We start from the raw sequence: 18,468 nt of genomic DNA, 5'->3' as shown, positions 1-18,468 counted from the left end.
ATATATGTATGCAACTCGTTACTACCCACCTCTGATTATATCCATCCATCCATTATCCAATCCACTATATCCTAACTACAGGGTCACAGGGGTCTGCTGGAGCCAATCCCAGCCAACACAGGGCGCAAGGCAGGAAACAAACCCCGGGCATGGTGCCAGCCCACCGCAGACCTCTGATTATATATATTATATAAAAATACTATATATATATAAATATATATTTATAGAGGGACGATCAGGAGCCTTTCCCAATACGGATGCCATCAACCAGGAAGGACCAGGGGAGATAGTGTGCGCAGGGCATTGTCTCCCCTGGACTACTAGATGGCAGCCCCCCTGAGTTGGAACTGGAGTTCTTCAACTCAGCCCTGTTGGGGTCTGTGGATGCTGCCAGGGGGTGTTATGGGCACAGGTGAGCTTTTCTTTGTTGGGCTCCCACCTCACCCAGAAGTGCTTCCAAACCATGGCTTTAGGACACTGAAAGTGCTTCTGGATGTAGCATAAAGGAGTTGCCTGCCACAACTCCTGGAGCCAGAGTCAGTAAAGGAAGATGAAGCTTGCTGGGAGGAGCAGAGGAGGCAGAAAAAGAGAGCGAGAGAGAGAAGATGACAAAGTTGCAGTATCGCTGTGTGTTTAAACTGGACGTATGGTTGTGGTGCTGGAAACTCTTCCCTGTAAAAGTTTAACACAATTCAAAACCTTTTGTTCACTAAGTCTGTTTCAAGTAAGTAAATTTTAATGCTGTCAGAATAAGATCTAGCTCTCTGTGACCCTTAATGACATTAAGCAGGGCTGAAAATGTTACTTTGTGTTACAAGACTGAACTTCTGTTAGGGTTAACTGTGGTTCTTGATGCTTATTTCGGGGGCTGAAATTACTGTATCTAAAGTAAGTGAAATTTTATTTATATAGCACATTTAAAACAGTTGAAGTTGACCAAAATATTGTACAGAATAAAATAAAACACAAGTTAAAACAGATTACCAATAGCACACAAGAAAAAATAAGTAAACAGTATAAATCAATAAAATATAATAAAAGCACACCACCAGTGGCACAAGCAGTAACATTTATTAATAGTCGATAGAAGAAAGGTGGGTTTTTAATTTAACTTTAAAAACCTCAAAAGATAAAACTCCATAACTTTGGTGCAATAATTCAAAATTCATTGTCACTTATTTTGTTCCATCTAGAGTGTGCAATAATAAGCAGTTGTTGGTCAGATGAACTGAGCGATCTATCAGGGTTGTAAGGTGTAATGAGATCAGAAATATAATTCGATGTTTGGCCATTAAAAGCAAACAACAGGATGTTAAACTGGACCCGGCAGTACACAGGAAGCCAATGAAGAGTAGCCAGGACCGGTGAGATGTAGTCTCATTTCATTTTACCTGTGAGCAGTCTAGATGCAGCATTCTGGACTATTTGCAAATGAGTTTAAGAATACTGACTTAAACCAGTATACAGTGAGTTATGTAATTTAATCCTAAGGTAACAAAATCATGGATGACCATCTCCAAGGTATTAAAAGAGAGGTAAGACTTAATTTTAGAGATCATTCTAAAGCCATAAAAAGATGGCATTTACTGAGCTGACTTGTTTATCAAATGAGGTCCCTGTAAAAAAATGACATCCAGATTCATAGCATCTGGTTTTACAAATGGTGAGAAATGACCAAAATCAATTGAGCACAGGTCTAGGTACCTATTCGGACAACACACAACAATCTCTGTTTTCTTATCATTTAACTGTAGAAAGTTATTGGCTGTTCATGTGTTTATATCCTCAAAGCTGTCATCAAGTTAAAAAAACAAGGATTATTAAACTTTATAGGCAAATAAAGTTGACAATCATCTGCATAAAAGTGAAAGGAGACATTATATTTACAGATAATGTCCTCTAAAGGAAGTAGATGTAATCAAAACAGTGGACCTTAAAACTAAACATTGGGGGACACTATAACAATATCAACAGAAATGTACTAATTTACAATGTACCAACATTGTTCTGTTGGTTAAGCAATGTAATAAACCATTTGAGGTAAGTACCTTGAATACCATCAAAATGTTCAAGGCATTGAAGAAGTAAGTTATGGTCAGTTGTATTGAACATGGCAGACAGATCCAACATTATTAAAGTACACCATTTCCAGAGTCACGGGCAGTCAACAGATTGTTAGTGACCTTCAATAGAGCCAATTCTGTGTTATGTGGCACTCTGAATCCTGAATGAAGCTTCTCCAAAATGTTTTTGCCATTAATAAAAAGCTTCAGATGAGCTAAAACTACTATTTCTAAAATATTTTAAATAAAATGCAACTTAGATATAGGTCAATAATTATCAAAACTGCATGGGTCAAGATCTTTTTTTTTATGGTGGGGCCAAACCACAGCATGCTTAAAACAAACAGCTAAACTAGTGTTAATAATAGTCAGTACATTAGAACCAAGGATAGCAAATGCATCCTTGAAGAAACAAGTAGGGATAATATCAAGAGGCGATGATGTAGGCTTCATTCCTAAGACAATTTTATTTAGAGCAGTCAAAGAGATCAATTCAAGTTGATAGGAACAAGTAATGTGAGAGAAGCAATTAGGTGTAGCAGTGTTGACAGAATACCTAATATTCTGAATTTTTTATACAAATAACCTGAGAAATGCCTCGCAGGACTCTAATGAAGCAGTTGTATAATGAGCATCAGAGGGATTTAAAACTGAATTAATTGTGGAAAACGATGTTTGAATGTTTTAATATCGAAGCAGTAAAATAACCTGCTCTAACAGATTTAACTGCACTGTGAAAGGATCTTAAAGTACTTTACAATATCTCAAATGATTTGTGCAGTTTGCGTTCAGCCTTCATGATCTCTCTTCTGACAGCTCAGGCAGTATCATTCAGCTAAGTTTGCTTGGTAGTATGTGGTGGCTTGAAACTGTAAAACATCTAGCACTTGAAAAGTCAAAGTTCTAGGGTTCAGACAGAACCAGAGCATGGACTCAATGCAACATTGGAAATGAAGCATGAACCAAATGAAGTAAATCACAGAACATGGATAACACGTGAAAGGAAATGTTGGCTGCTCTAAGAGGGAAGGTTAGAAGTAACAAATTATACTTAAAAACAAAAATGATATACCTTTTCAGTCATTATCAACATAATTAATTCCAGTATAACTGAGTTAAAACTGACCAGTAGAATTAACTATTACTAATAAGTGAGCAAAATGGTTAGTGCTACTGCCTGCTATTATAGCTCTAAAGTCTTGGGTTTAAATCTCTGATAGTATCCTCCCTGTATGGAGTTCACCTGTCTACAATGTTTTTCTTCCTTATATTACACTTTTACTTTTACATCCCAAAAATGCATATGTAAGGTTAATTTCTCATCTCTAAAATTGTCCTTTATGATTGTATGTTAATATATGTTTGACACGTGCATGGCATGGGTGAAGGGTACCTGTGTTTAGATCAATGCTGCCCACGAAAACTGTGCACAGTTGTCATGGGTGCATCCGTTGTCAGTCATGTGACTTTACGGTTACATGAAATATGATGTCATCATATAATATTGCGGCATGCACAGATACTTTCTCCAAGCTTTGGACTGAAAATGGAAATAAATAATAACAGGCAGGGCACACAGGGAAATATTAAAACACGGTAAAGAATTGTTGACTTCTGTGTTGTTTATGATTTTAAATTTTGGTTCTCATTTAGCTTTCATGAAAAAAATTTTCAATAACAGACCCCTGCTTGGAAGAGTTTGACAAAGCTTTATTTATCTATAGCACCCAGTGCCGGATTAACCAATAGGCACATGTAGCATATGCTACGGGCCCCGCAATTTCGGGGGTCCCCAAATGGTGGACCCAATATTTAATGAAAAAGTGTAGCATTGAAAAACTGGTCTTTAAAAATATTATCTTTACGTTTTTAAACTGTAAATTTCTTACACAACAAAACTTTAGGGGCCCAACACATAAAATTCACATAAATATTATAAGATTCTTATTATAATCGAGAGTAAAATAATTATTTAGTCCGGTTTGAACTGTTCAGAATCTAAACTTCAGATGATGCAGACCAAAAGGGCCCCCAAATTTGAAATGTGCTACGGGCCCCCAAAGCTCTTAATCCGGCCCTGATAGCACCTGATTACCCTGATGCTATTGGCTATTTTGAGTACTGAGAAAAGCGCTATATAAATGTAATGAATTATTATTATTATTATTATTTGATCCTGTGTCTTACTAGTATTTCTGAATGGATGAGTAGTAACGTTATCAAACTAAATAAGAACAAAACAGAAATCTTAGTGATTGGCAAAAATGGAAATTGTAAGGGTATTAGAAATAAACTTGATCCCTTAGCATTAAAAGTCAAGGCGGAGGTAAAGAAGTTAGACGTAATAATGGACTCTAATCTAAACTTTAAATTGCACATTATCCAGATTACTGGGATTGCATTTTTTCACTTAAGGAATATTGCAAAAGTTAAAGCATTTGTAACACTGGAAGATGCTGAAATATTAATTCACACTTTTGTTTTTAGTCAACTAGAGTACTGTAATGCACTCTTAACAGGACTACCTAAGAAATACATCAATTGGTTGCATTTAGTGCAGAATACAGCAGCAAATATTTTAACTAGAAGAAGAAAATCTGAGCACATCTCACCAGTTTTAGCATCATTGCTTTGGTTATTTCTGTCATTTAGAATTAACTTTAAAGTACTACTAATGGCGTATAAAGCCTTAAATAATCTTGACCCTTCCTATATTTTGGAGTGCCTAACCCCCTGCACTCCAAGTTGTAACCTTAGAACTTCTAATGATGGTCTACTAATAATTCCAAGAGCCAGGCTTAAAAGAGGTGGTGTAAGAGGCCTTTTGCTGTTATGTACCAAAACTCTGGAATACTTTACCAATAGATATTCGCCAGGTTGATACCATAGAACATTTTAAAAAATTGCTAAAAGCCCACATTGTTTATTTGAATTTTTCATGGCTGCATTTTAGTTGTACTTTTATTAGATTATATAAGCATAGAGTTATCATATTCTTCAGGGATTTGCAGTCTTTACAAATACTTTGCTCTGGTTTGTTTTCCAGATCTTCTGTGGTGGAGTTTTGTACCAGCACCACCTGACTGAGGTGCTGTGCAGCCTCTTATGATGCTAGATGAAAGACAGGTGACCCAGCTGTCCACAAGACTGACTGCACTGAATCCTCTCAGACAAAATCTAGAAACAAAGAGGAATGACTTAAGAACATATATGTTAGGTAAAATTCCCAGTCAGGGCTTGGTGGTCTCTTGGTCTTGAAAGTTTTGTTTTTTTCTCCATCTTAATTGAGTTATTTAATTATTTGTTTTTTTCTGTCCTCCTGGCCATCTGACCTTATCAGCATCATTTTAGAGATTAGAGACTTATTTTTATTTCTTTATTTGTCTTTGTTACTTATTCATTATTATTCTTACCTAATCTTATTTGTTTTTTCTTTTCTTGTAACTTTCTCTTTGACATCTTGTAAAGCAGTTTGAGCTATCTTCTTTGAATGAAAATGTGACTATATAAAATAATGTTATTGGTTTGGCTTGTTTGTCCCTCAGAAAGACCATCATTTATTTATTTATTTTAAACCATACTTTATCCTCTAGGACAGTCCTCTAGGTTTTGAATTTTGGGACTGACAGAGAGCACTTGAGGGATTGCAGCAGTCCTAGAGCAGGTGAAATTCTTGGAAAAAAACAGTCTTTAAATTGACTTATACAGTTTTTAAATACATTTAATTTAACATGTTCTTCAATTGCTGCATAAAATAAGGTATATATAACTGTAGGTATAGTCTAGAGCAGTGGTTCTCAGTCTGTGTGGTATGTAAGCAGCTGCTAGGTGGTCCATATAGGAATACAAAAAAAGGGGGAAATGCACTGCCTATGCCCATACAGTCTTCTACTTTTTTTACAGGATCTAAGGTAACAGTGCCCTCTCAATCCACACATCCTTGAGCCTATCCATTCCATCATTGAGATTTCCTGGTAACCAAACTCCAAGGCCAATGGATTTTTGTGAAACAGATCATCCTGCACATGCACAAGCAGTCTGCACAGTCTTTCTCCCTCTCTTTCTTTTTATCGCTCTCATTCAGATCCAGTCCACAAATTTTACATATGTTTAGCTTTGCTAATTTTGCTTGGTCTACCATGAGTTTTAGAAATATTTAAGGTTAAAGTAGAAGAACTTAAATTAAGGATTAAAAATAAATGTTAACAATTATTAATAATACAATAAACATATCTAGCTTTTCATTTTAGTGTTCATTAATATTAATTAACAGAGAAAAGCTATTGTTTTGCATAGTTGCTAGTCTTTTCCTTTACACATGAGTTTTGCCAGGTATGTAGGTACCTAAGTATGTCCAGTACCTCCATGTCAAACAGATACTACGTAAGTTCTATGTGTTAACTTACTACTGCTTTGTGTATATTATTTACATTGCATCTTGCATCCTGCTTCAATTAATGTATTCAAGTACAGCGAGCTCTGCATGAACAAATGCATTATATATGTGCATGCACTGAAGTAAATTTCAGTGTGGAAAAATTAATTTGCATTAAATCAACTTGGCTGCTTTCTGAAATGAATACAGCTTATAACAGCCAGTCAGTAGTCATTAGGAACCACACCACAATAATACATTCATCCATCCATCCATTTTCCAACCCGCTGAATCCGAACACAGGGTCACGGGGGTCTACTGGAGCCAATCCCAGCCAACACAGAGCACAAGGCAAGAACCAATCCCGGGCAGGGTGCCAACCCACCGCAGGACACACACAAACACACCCACACACTAGGGCCAATTTAGAATCACCAATCCACCTAACCTGCATGTCTTTAGACTGTGGGAGGAAACCGGAGCGCCCGGAGGAAACCCACGCAGACACGAGGAGAACATACAAACTCCACGCAGGGAGGACCCGGGAAGCGAACCCGGGTCTCCTAACTGCAAGGCAGCAGCGCTACCACTGCACCACCGTGCCGCCCACAATAATACATGCTGGAAGAAACATTACATTTTCTAAAATAACACCTCCAATAGCTCTCATCCTGTAATAAGCATTTCACTATGAATGACTGACTAACCATTTGTAATTCTCTTTGATTTTCTACTTTCATTTAATCTGTTGCATATGGTACCTTGCATTCAGTTCTTTGCTTTGTACACCAGTCATTTTTTATTTCAATGTTATTGGTTTTACAATTTTATTTACTGTACTTAGGTGGTGGCCTGAATATTTTTTTTGGTTTTTGCATAAAAGCTTATGCAATTTTTACCCATTTATTGGAATATGTACACAACAGTGCTATGATAACAAGTGCTTAATTTCCAGGCTTTCTGTGTCAGCTTTTAATTTATTAATTGCCCTCTTTATTAGGTTTAGTTTATTGAAAGCTCCTTATTGACAGTCATATTCCTGCTTACTACATTAATGAAAATAAAGGTGGCACAGGGATGATAAAGATTAAAATAAAAAGTAGCATATTAAAACCTTTGTGCAACACTGTGTGGATGTGAATGTTATATTTAATATTTTCAGACAGCATTCAGCTTGACAGTTGCAAGTTATCCAACATACCAGGGCATGTTGCCTGAAATCAAAGAACATGTGGTCTAACATCCCAGAGCAAGTTACCAGACACTTCACAGCCAGTTACAGTACTAGAAACCATGCAGAATTGTTACATATGCATCAATAGCCTGCTATAGTTAGGCATTTCTTTTGGTTAAAATGGCGATGATTATCCAAAATCATGTAGGGTGACCAGTAACCTGATCGTGCTCAGTTTCACAGTGTTGGGTTCATATTGGAAAGATGCCCTAAGCAGGTGGTTCACATTTTAAAGGGACTTCGGCTTAACCTGGTCTTAGAAAAAAATGGAAAGGACTTGCTGTTTTTTGCTTTTTTCTTTCTTTTTTTAATTCATGAACTCAGATACAAATATGACCTCAGAGTGAACGTTTACTCCATTGTGTTGTGATTGATAGCTCACAACATTTGAGGACACGTCCTCAATAATGGGACCTCAAGAATGGTGTTGGAAACGTTCCAAAATATTTCACAACAGGAAAATTAAGTCCTTAAGTGAAAAAGTAATGACATCGTCAAAATCCCTGGGATTTGAAAACCCCTGAATCATGAGCAAATTCATATAAAAAATACCAGGATTTTCTGCCGAGAGGGCAAGAAAAAATGAGAACAACTGGAAGAGAAGACATAGAGAAAAAAAAACATAAATGAAGCAAGGGTCTGAACCAGGAGAAAAAAACTCCACCAGTTACCAAAGACAGAAACATGAGACAAGAACAAGGTCAAAAAGGTTTTTAAAGTTCAAAATCAGTAAAAATCAAACATGAATTCATGAAATTGATGTGCAAGAAGAGTTTTGGAATCTGAATAGTCTGATAAGGAAGTGAACCTAGAATGACCCCTTTATGCTGTTGAGTAACACTTGAATGATACTTGAAGCCGCACCTCTTACTGGGAAAAATCTAGCAATTTAGCTCAGCTGAACAAAAAAAAAAAAAAAATGGTAGCAGAAAATGACTCAAATTGAAAATTAACTTTAGAACAAAGGATTAAATTGAAAAACAAATGATTCTATTATATTCATTTGTGTCAAAAACCTTTTTAATGATATGCAGCTCAATACTAGAGCCAGAAAGTAACCTGTAAATAATTTGCAAAAAGTCCCAGGATCCTGATACAGGGAAGGTTGGAAAAACTTAACTAAGATAAAATATCCAAAAGTAATTATAACGCACACATATACTAATGCTATGGTTTTTGTGCATTAGCCACAGACTTGGATGTCATGAAAGTGGAAGACGCAAAACACTGACCTTTATAATGAAGCGGTAATGGTGTCACGCATCACACACTCCTGGGCATTCTTCCCAACATCAACACAGCAGCCCTGTCAAAAAAATGGCAGCACCCACAAAGAAAGAAAAATGAGATTGTAGAAGAATGTGATTTAATCTTAAAGATGTATAAAATGCAGTAAATTCCTGTGCAACATTATTTATTATGAGGAACCCATTAGTAACTGGTTTTTGATACAGTATTTTTATTTTGTTTTAGTATGTTATTGATTTTTATTTGCAGCTGTTTTGATTTTACCATTTTCCCATTGAAATCATCACATTGCCATTTCGTGTCTGGGTTTTCCTTTGAGCTCCAGCATTTTCTCCACAATCAAAGCAATGGGTACCATCATGGTTTGCAGAACAACATGAAAAGCTTGGAACCCTTGGTCAGAGCTCCTTGCTCCACAAGACTTTGCTTCCAAAACATATGGCATATATTTTTCCATGGAGACAACCCTTACAGTACTCATTGGTGAATTAGAAAGGTTTAAGGTCTAAGAACTAACAGGTACACAGACATCAGCTTCTCAATTTTAGGCCATCCATCTCAGTACAGCTTGCACTTGATCTTTATTAATTATGACCGTCTACAACACCATATTTGGTTGCCAAAGGCAACAACTTCTATCAGCTATTAGGGCTTCTAACAGAGGTTCTATTTAAGAGCTTAGCATGCCCCAAGAAAGCTCTGAAAACATTAGCATTCTTCTTGTTTTTGTTTTGTGGATTTTTTGTGAGACTGCATTTTTTAAGTTTTGCTCGTCTGCGAGCTATTTTAATTTGGATTTTTTTTTTGACCTTCATCTTTTTTTTGGTTTGCAGTCTTGGTTTTTTTGATTATTGCATTTCCTGTTTTTTTTTTTTTGGATATTTTGGTTTTCTTTGTTAATTTTAAATTTAGTTTTGTCAATTAGTTCATTTGAAACTCATTCATTGTTTTTAGTCTATTGTGCTTTGTTATTTAAAAAATCAGTTCTTTTGGATATTTACTTTATTTAATTTAATAAATTAAATATTTAAGGTTTTGCTTATTTGGACCAGAGTGTTTTTTGCAGTTTAACTTTCTATCTTTGAGTATTTAGGATTTTTAAATATTCTGGCCTGAATCACAAGCATAGAGTAGGCATCAAAGTTCAATACCTGGTAAGCTATCAACACTTATTGCAGATGCGCAAGAATCCATCCAGTTTAGGAGTAAGCATGATGGAACTAGACCATGGGCTCATACTTTCTTCAATAACATTTAAGAATAAAATCCTTTACACTTTGGCCCACATTGCCTCAGGTAACCTGTTAAGGCATCTCCTACAACTACACCTGTGTTATAAGTTTTGTGACAGAAAGGTTACATGACATCTTATATCATCTTGTTCCACATAAAAAAACATGGTGACCTGCATGTACAGGTGTTCTGTTAGTAAAAGGAGGCACAGAAAAAAATGTCTGAATATTGATCAAGGAATGGCTCAGGCAAAATCTACCAAGAAATCAAAACAAAACAAATCTAAGTCTAAAACAGATGGAGGCAAAACCAGAACATCAATAAACCATGAGAACCAAATCACGATATGTACACTAAAAGTTATTGTAAGTATCACTAGGTAAGTTCAGAGTTTTACATCTTTTACATAACTCCAGTTACCCCTCAGACCACAGAACAACTGCATCACCAGACTGCCTGAGCCTGTTTCTGTTCATCCCAAAGTACAGTGCTGTCTATAATGTTTGGGACAAAGACACATTTTTCCATGATTTCACCTCTGCTCCACAGTTTAAAATTACAAATCAAGCAATTCAGACACAATTAAAGGTCACATTGCAGACTTTAATTTAAGGGCATTTGCATACATTTCAATCATGTGTAAAAGTTTTGAGAATGACACAAGTATTGGTTTTCACAAAGTTTGCTGCTCCAGTGTTTTTAGATCTTTTTGTCAGATGTTTCTATCGTATAATGAAGTATAATTACAAGCATTTCATAAGTTTCAAAGACTTTTATTGACTATTACATAATGTTTATGCAAAGAGTCAATATTTGCAGTGTTGGCCCTTCTTTTTCAAGACCTCTGCAATTCACCCTGGTATACGGTCAATCAATGTCTGGGCCAAATCCTGACTGATAGCAGCCCATTCTTGCATAATCAATGCTTGGAGTTTGTCAGAATTTGTGGGTTTTCATTTGTCCACCTGCCTCTTGAGGATTGACCTCAAGTTCTCAATGGGATTAAGGTCTGGGGAGCTTCCTGGCCATGGACCCAAAATTTTGATGTTTTGTTCCCTGAGCCACTCAATTATCACTTTTGCCTTATGGCACGATGGTCCATCATGCTGGAAAAGGCATTGTTCATCACCAAACTGTTCTTGGATGACTGGGTAAAGTTGCTCTCGGAGGATGTTTTGGTACCATTCTTTATTCATGGCTGTGTCCTTAAGCAAAAGTGTGAGTAAGCCCAGTCCCTTGGCTGAGAAACAACCCCACACATGATTGGTCTCAGGATGCTTTACTGTTGGCATGACACAGGACTGATGGTAGCGCTCACCTTTTCTTCTCCGGACAATCTTTTTTCTTTTTTTACCCCAGTCCTCAGCAGTCCAATCCCTACACTTTTTGCTGAATAGCAGTCTGTCCCTGATGTTTTTCTTGGAGAGAAGTGGCTTCTTTGCTGCCCTTCCTGACACCAGGCCATCCAAAAAAGTCTTCGCCTCACTGTCCTTTCAGGTTAAGTTAATGGAGATAATTAGATGACATGATTAAAGTTTTTAAATTTATGAAAGGAACTAGTACAGTGGATCTAGGATGTCACTTTAAATGAGCTCTTCATGAAGAACAAGTGGACACAGGTAGAACCTTTGTAATTTTTATGTTTATTTGTGAAGTTTTTGCTATACGAGAGTGCATACTACTATTCTACCACAATATAAACACAGTAGGCTTCTTGGAAAGTATTTTTTAGCAAACGGATGAATTTCAAAGGATTATATCATATTAATGTGTAGTCTTCTCACAATGTACACAAAAATATTTTATCACAAATAAAGTGCAATGCTGCTTTAATATTGTATTCTCAAATTTTGTTTACAGACCTAATTCAGACCCTAACAATTGGTTTCTCAGTCAAAAACATCAGTTTCACCTTCTGGGTTACTCTGAGGTGCAGTGTGTCCTTTACTGTGTCATATAACATTAATTGACCACAACCAGTGATCTATGTATATATCTTAATTATAATTTGTCATGCACGAACAAATAAGGGCTATTCATGTTAGTAAATCTGAGGTCTTGGCCTGATAAAACATCTTTACACTCTGCAGTTTTTGGGATGATATGAGGAGCATTTTCACAACCTCCAGCATACCTGTTAGGTGCCCAGAGTACATATGAGTTAATGATGAGCGTCTTTTATTTTAATGAGATTCCTCTCTGTTACTGTATAAAGCAAGAGCGGTTTGTATTGGAGTATAGCCTGCTGATTTGAAAAGTTAAATGCCCATTTCCTAAGGCTGAACACTTGAAAATGTGTGACATGAGCATTGTTGGAACATGCGATCAACAAGCTGCTGAATATTTTAGGTCATTTTTTCAGTGGTAGTGAGCCCTGTCAGTTGAAAAGAATTACTAGCTGCATCAGTATACATTTTTGTTTCAAAGTTGTACATTTCATGAAATTACATCATTTGTTAGATATTGCTATAATATAGATATAGTTATAATGCTGTTTGTAATTATGTTTCTCTTGTTTGTTTAATAGACTTACAGCAAAATTTCACTATATTGCTCACAAGTGTGCGTGTGAATGCACACCCATTAACCAAAAGCGGCTAAAAGAGTAAATCTATAAATTCTCTTGAGTGGGTTATGTACTTGATAAAGAGATGCACATCAAATATTTTTGCATGTCTTCCTCGCACTTTGATGACCTGTTTCTTCATATTCAGGGCTTTGTTCATCAATCTGGCACTGACGTAACCATCCTCTCCTAGAAATTCACATTTTAGGTTACATGAAACCTTGCCCACATTGGAGTATATTTAGAAAAAAAAGTCTGTGTACAACACACAGAAAAATCCCAACATATGTCATCACGACTGATGTGCTGTGCTGCTCCTGCAACCAATACAGACGTTTCAAGTATAAACCAGGCTTCAGAAGGTTAGGTTATGGAGGTTTAATGTGCAATAAGTAGCTATCTTTGAAAGTGACACTAAAGTTAACATCGTACATGAAGAATTGGGTCTTTTGTTTTTATCAAATTGTTTGTGATTTAGAAAATATTGCATGGAGCAAATGTTAGAAGCATCTGACATATGTAAGTGTGTAGTTTGGCAGTCTGGAATTAAAAACTGGTAGTCTCAAGTGTCCACCAGACTACCAATTTGTCCACTTCTGCCAGGTTAATATTTTTTCCAAAGGGCTGTTCATATCAGCATTTTTTTCATTCCTCCACATCAACTTCATTTGGTAACCTGGACTATTTCAGAACTGTTTGTGTATGTTTAATGGTTTATGTATCTTTGTATATTTGTTTTGTGTTGCATATAGTGTAGTTTTATGAATATAGTTCTTGGACTTTTTACCTGAGTTTAGAAAATGTTGATGTGCCACTTTTGGTTCTCTGAATTTGTGCATGTAATCTGACCACAAATTTTGATGACTTCTTTCATCCTCTGGTCTTTTTCCTCTTTTCCCTTGCCACTGGACATTTACCACCCTATACTGTCTTTAATCAAAGTGAAGATTCAAAACATGAGCAACCATAGAGTTATTAAAATTTATTTTGAAGCAAAACAGTGTTTATTACATAAGTAAGAATTATCTACCTATTTGGAATTCATATTTGCATGCTATTTTTGATACTGTTTTTATTACAAAAATTATCATTTTTATTTTTATAATTTATGACATTTGCATGATTCCATTTTGTGGTTTGATTTTGGGACCACTTTTTGTTTATTTTTTTTTGGTTGTTTTTGCTTATGGCAATGTCTCCATGTGCAACAGTGCATGACATCACTTTCAAGGAACTATTAAAAAAAGTGCCGGATGTCATTCTTTGTTCATGTTTCAGTATAAAAACAATGAAATAAGCAAATTATTAGCAATATGAGGAAAATGTATTAATTAGTAAAGGAGTCTTTAACTCCTGCTTCAGCCTGATGTATCGTTGTTTGGCAATTGGAATTTTAGGCTTTGTCTTTTCAATATAGTTTTGACCTTGGCCAGTTTCTCAGACAACTCTTTATTTTGCCCCTTTGTAGCTTAATTTCCTGGTCCATTTAAAACATCCATTTTCCCTCAGGGTATGAATTGTACAAATTCACAACATAAACTTGGTTTCTATAAAATTTGTTTTCTGAAATTAAGAAATTGTTTGAGAAGTTTCAGTCAGTATACATGGAGCAAGAAGATCAATCCGATTGAGCTAGCAGTGTTATTTATGTTTCATGAGATTGTTTCCTTGGTCCAACATATCAACAGTTAAGAAAGCTAAAAAATAAGCATTGTTCTCTAGTACTGATTACAAACAAGTGAAAGCCAAAAAATATTAGAACAATTTGGATAAGAACAGGCCATGTTGCTGAGAAAACAATTTTAGGCTTCTTTAAATGCTGGAGTGGCCAGACATAATCAAATCCTTGGGAATAACTGATTACAAATTCCATTTAAGAACAGGAGCAGCCAAAAAACTTGTTTTTGCACAATACTAAATACAGTACAGTACTAATCAATACTTAATATTTAACACTAATACAATACTAATCAATAAGCATTTACTTTAAGCATTTGATTCATGAGGGTGTACATTTGAATAAGGCAGTTCAAATGATAGGGCAATATAAGCAAAATCAGGAGGGGGTACATAAGAGTTTACACGATGTTGGTGACAGGTGGCATCAAAAGGCTTTAATTAAAATGCCTTCTATGAGAGCTAAAGGCAAAGGCTATTAGTCACCAGCTACAGCTAACAAGGATTTAAATCATTCGTTATGATCAATATATAATCAAACTGTGAAAATTACATATCTCTCTATTATATAAAAAAATCATGGGACGAGACAAGACTTTTTCAGAGAGATGAGATGAGTCATTTTCAGAGAGATAATTTCAAGTCCCGCAAGACAAGACTTTGTGCCAAGAGATGAAGTGAAAACCTAACAGGTCCAAGCGGGTGTGGAAATAAAAGACAAACAGTAGAAGAAGAAAAGACAAAGAGTAGAAGACAAAGTAGAAGATCGTTAATGAAAGTAATAAAATTCGAAAGTCTCAAAAACATGATAGTAAATATCGCATTAGCACTAACAAATGGAAATTATTACTCAGTGAAATAACAGAACAGCGAAAAGAGATCGAATATATGGACATGATATGACAGAACTATTTAGATATAGTTTGGCTTTAAACTTTAAGCTGGAGACTTGTAGATCATCTAATTTGTTTTGCCATCAGGCAAAAGTAGTGTTTCTTCCCAAAGAAGAGGCGTATCTGCGAGAATTAAAAGATTTGGTGTTTGGTAAAAGTGAAATCCACATACTCGAACAACAGAGCGTGCCCACGGTTCATTCACTTCTCAATGCTATACTGCTAACTGCTGTGTACATAGCACCAGATGCTAATGCTAACTCGGCTCTGGGGCTTTTGCATGACACCATCAGCAGTAAACAGAGCAAGTATCCTGAGGCTGTTCACATCATTTCTGGGGACTTTAATCATGCAGATCTGAAAGCAGTTCTCCCTCAATTCCATCAACACATAAAGTGTGCAACCAGGGGAGTAAAAACACTGGACAAGTTGTACACAAACATCAGACAGGCCTATAGGGCTAAACCCCTAGCACACCTTGGCCAGTCTGATCATACATCTCTGCTTCTAATCCCTGCATATACTCCCCTCAGGAAACAAGCTCCCATTATGACCAGGACTGTTACCATATGGCCCGAGGAGGCCTCCCAACAGTTGCAGGACTGCTTCCAGAGAACCGATTGGGAGGTTTTCTATCACCAAGACTTGGAGTACCACACTACGGCAGTCCTGGATTACATCAGGTTCTGCACGGACAACGTCACCAGGGACAGACGCATAAGGATTTATCCTAACAGGAAGCCCTGGATGACGAGGGATGTCCAGAGTCTGCTGAAAGCTAGGAATACTGCTTTCAGGTCTGGGGATGGGGCTCTTTACAGTGTAGCCAGAGCGAACCTGAAGAGAGGCATCCGAGAGGCCAAGGCAGCATACAGAAGGAGGATAGAAGATCATCTGAGGAGTAACAACACCAGGCAGGTGTGTCAGGGTGTCCAGCACATCACCGGCTACAAATCCAGCAACTCCTTGGCCGCTGAGGGAGACGCTTCTCTGGCAGAGGAGCTGAACATCTTCTTTGCCCGCTTTGAGGCGACACCAACAGCAGCTCCATCACAACAGCCTGTTCACAACAGCAATATACTCAAAGTTGAAGAGTGTTAGGTGAGGCTGGTGATGAGGAAAGTGAACCCGAGGATGGCTGCAGGACCCGACGGTGTGGCTGGACGGGTGCTGAAAGACTGTGCAGATCAACTGGCCGGAATCTTCACCAGGATTTTCAACCAGTCCCTGTCCCAGGCCACTGTCCCATCCTGCCTCAAGTCCTCAATCATTGTTCCGCTGCCGAAAAAATCCAACACGAAGAGTCTGAATGATTTCCGCCCAGTGGCACTCACATCTGTCATCATGAAGTGCTTTGAGAAACTGGTGCGGAGTCATATCATCGCCTGCCTGCCAGCAGACCTGGACCCATTTCAATTTGCTTACAAAGCAAAGAGATCCACGGAGGATGCTGTGGCCTCAGCCCTTCATGCTGCCCTGACCCACCTGGAGCAGCAGGGGAGTTACGCCAGACTGCTCTTTGTAGACTTCAGCTCGGCGTTTAACACCATCCTCCCACAACGACTGGTGTCCAAACTGGCAGATCTGGGACTTCCATCACTCACCTGCAGTTGGATACTGGACTTCCTGTCGGGTCGCTCCCAGAGGGTCAGGCTGGGTCTCCACACATCCACTGCTCTCAGCCTCAATACTGGGACGCCGCAGGGTTGTGTGCTCAGCCCGCTCCTCTACACCCTCTACACATATGACTGTGTCCCCACTCACCATAGCAACAAGATTATAAAGTTTGTGGATGACACGACGGTGGTCGGACTCATCTTGGGCAAGGAGGGTGAGCTAGCATACAGGGACGAGGTGGAGCGACTGTCAGAGTGGTGCACAGTCAATAACCTGCTCCTCAACAACAAAAAAACAAAGGAGCTTGTTATTGACTTTAGGAAAAACAAAACTGACATCCAGCCACTCATCATTGGCGGGGCATGTGTGGAGAGGGTCCCGGTGTTCAGGTTTCTGGGTATGGAGCTGGAGGATGACCTGACCTGGAGTGCCAACACCAAGGAGCTGCTAAAGAAGGCGCAGCAGAGACTGTATTTTCTGAGAATTCTCAGAAAGAACCACCTCCCAAAAAATCTGCTCCTTGCTTTTTATCATTGTTCCATTGAGAGTGTGCTCACGTACGGACTGTGTGTGTGGTACGGCAGCTGCACTTCCTCAGAAAAGAAAGCGCTGCACAGGGTCGTCAGGATAGCGGAGAGAACAATTGGTTGTACCCTCCCCACTCTGGAACAAATCTACACATCCCGAAGCCGCAAAAAAGCAATAGACATTTCACAGGACTCATCACATCCCGGTCATTGCCTCTTCCAGCTTTTGCCATCGGGCAAGAGATACAGAGCTATGAAAACTAGGACAAGCCGCCTTAAAAACAGCTTTTATCCGAAAGCAATCATGGCCCTGAACTCAAAATAAAACTGCTCCATATTATTCTTCCAATGTGCAATATAGACCGTAAGTCAACAAGTGCAATTTGTATATTTATTACTATTCGGTTTGTTATTATATTCTGTCTTTTTGTCATTTTAACTCTTATTCCTCACACTGAGTCGATTGCACCTTCAATTTCGTTGTTCCTTTGTAAAAGTGACAATGACAATAAAGATCTATCTACTGTATCTATCTCTATCTATCTATTTGTGTGAATGCTATTGTCAGACACAATTCCTGCGCTCTCAGCTCCAAGCGGGATTGGAAATAAAAGACAAAGTAGAACATCGTAAAGAGGTTCAATCTCTTTGGCGCGATACACATGAAGAGCAGGTTAGAGATTATGAAAGTACTAAAATTCAAATGTCTCAAAAAACTGATAGTAAAGATCATGAAAGTGAAATCCACATACGCGAGCGGCAGTGATGCGAAGTGGCTGGCGCATAGAGCAGGCCGGGGGGTTGACAAGCAAATCGAACAGGGGGCGAAGCCTCCTAACAGTAAAAACTAATTCTCCTAGTCCCCACTTTTGTTCTTTTAAAACAATACTAATCAATAAACATTTACTTTAAGCATTTGATTCATGTGGGTGTACAATAGCATAAGGCAGTTCAAGTGATAGGGCAATATAAGCAGAATCAGAAGGGGGTATGTAAGAGTTTACACAATGTTGGTGACAGGTGGCATAAAGGCTT

This window comes from Erpetoichthys calabaricus, chromosome 9, assembly GCF_900747795.2.
Source record: "Erpetoichthys calabaricus chromosome 9, fErpCal1.3, whole genome shotgun sequence".
NCBI classification, from domain to species: Eukaryota; Metazoa; Chordata; class Cladistia; order Polypteriformes; family Polypteridae; genus Erpetoichthys; species Erpetoichthys calabaricus.
Note: the sequence above shows the minus strand (reverse complement) of the source record.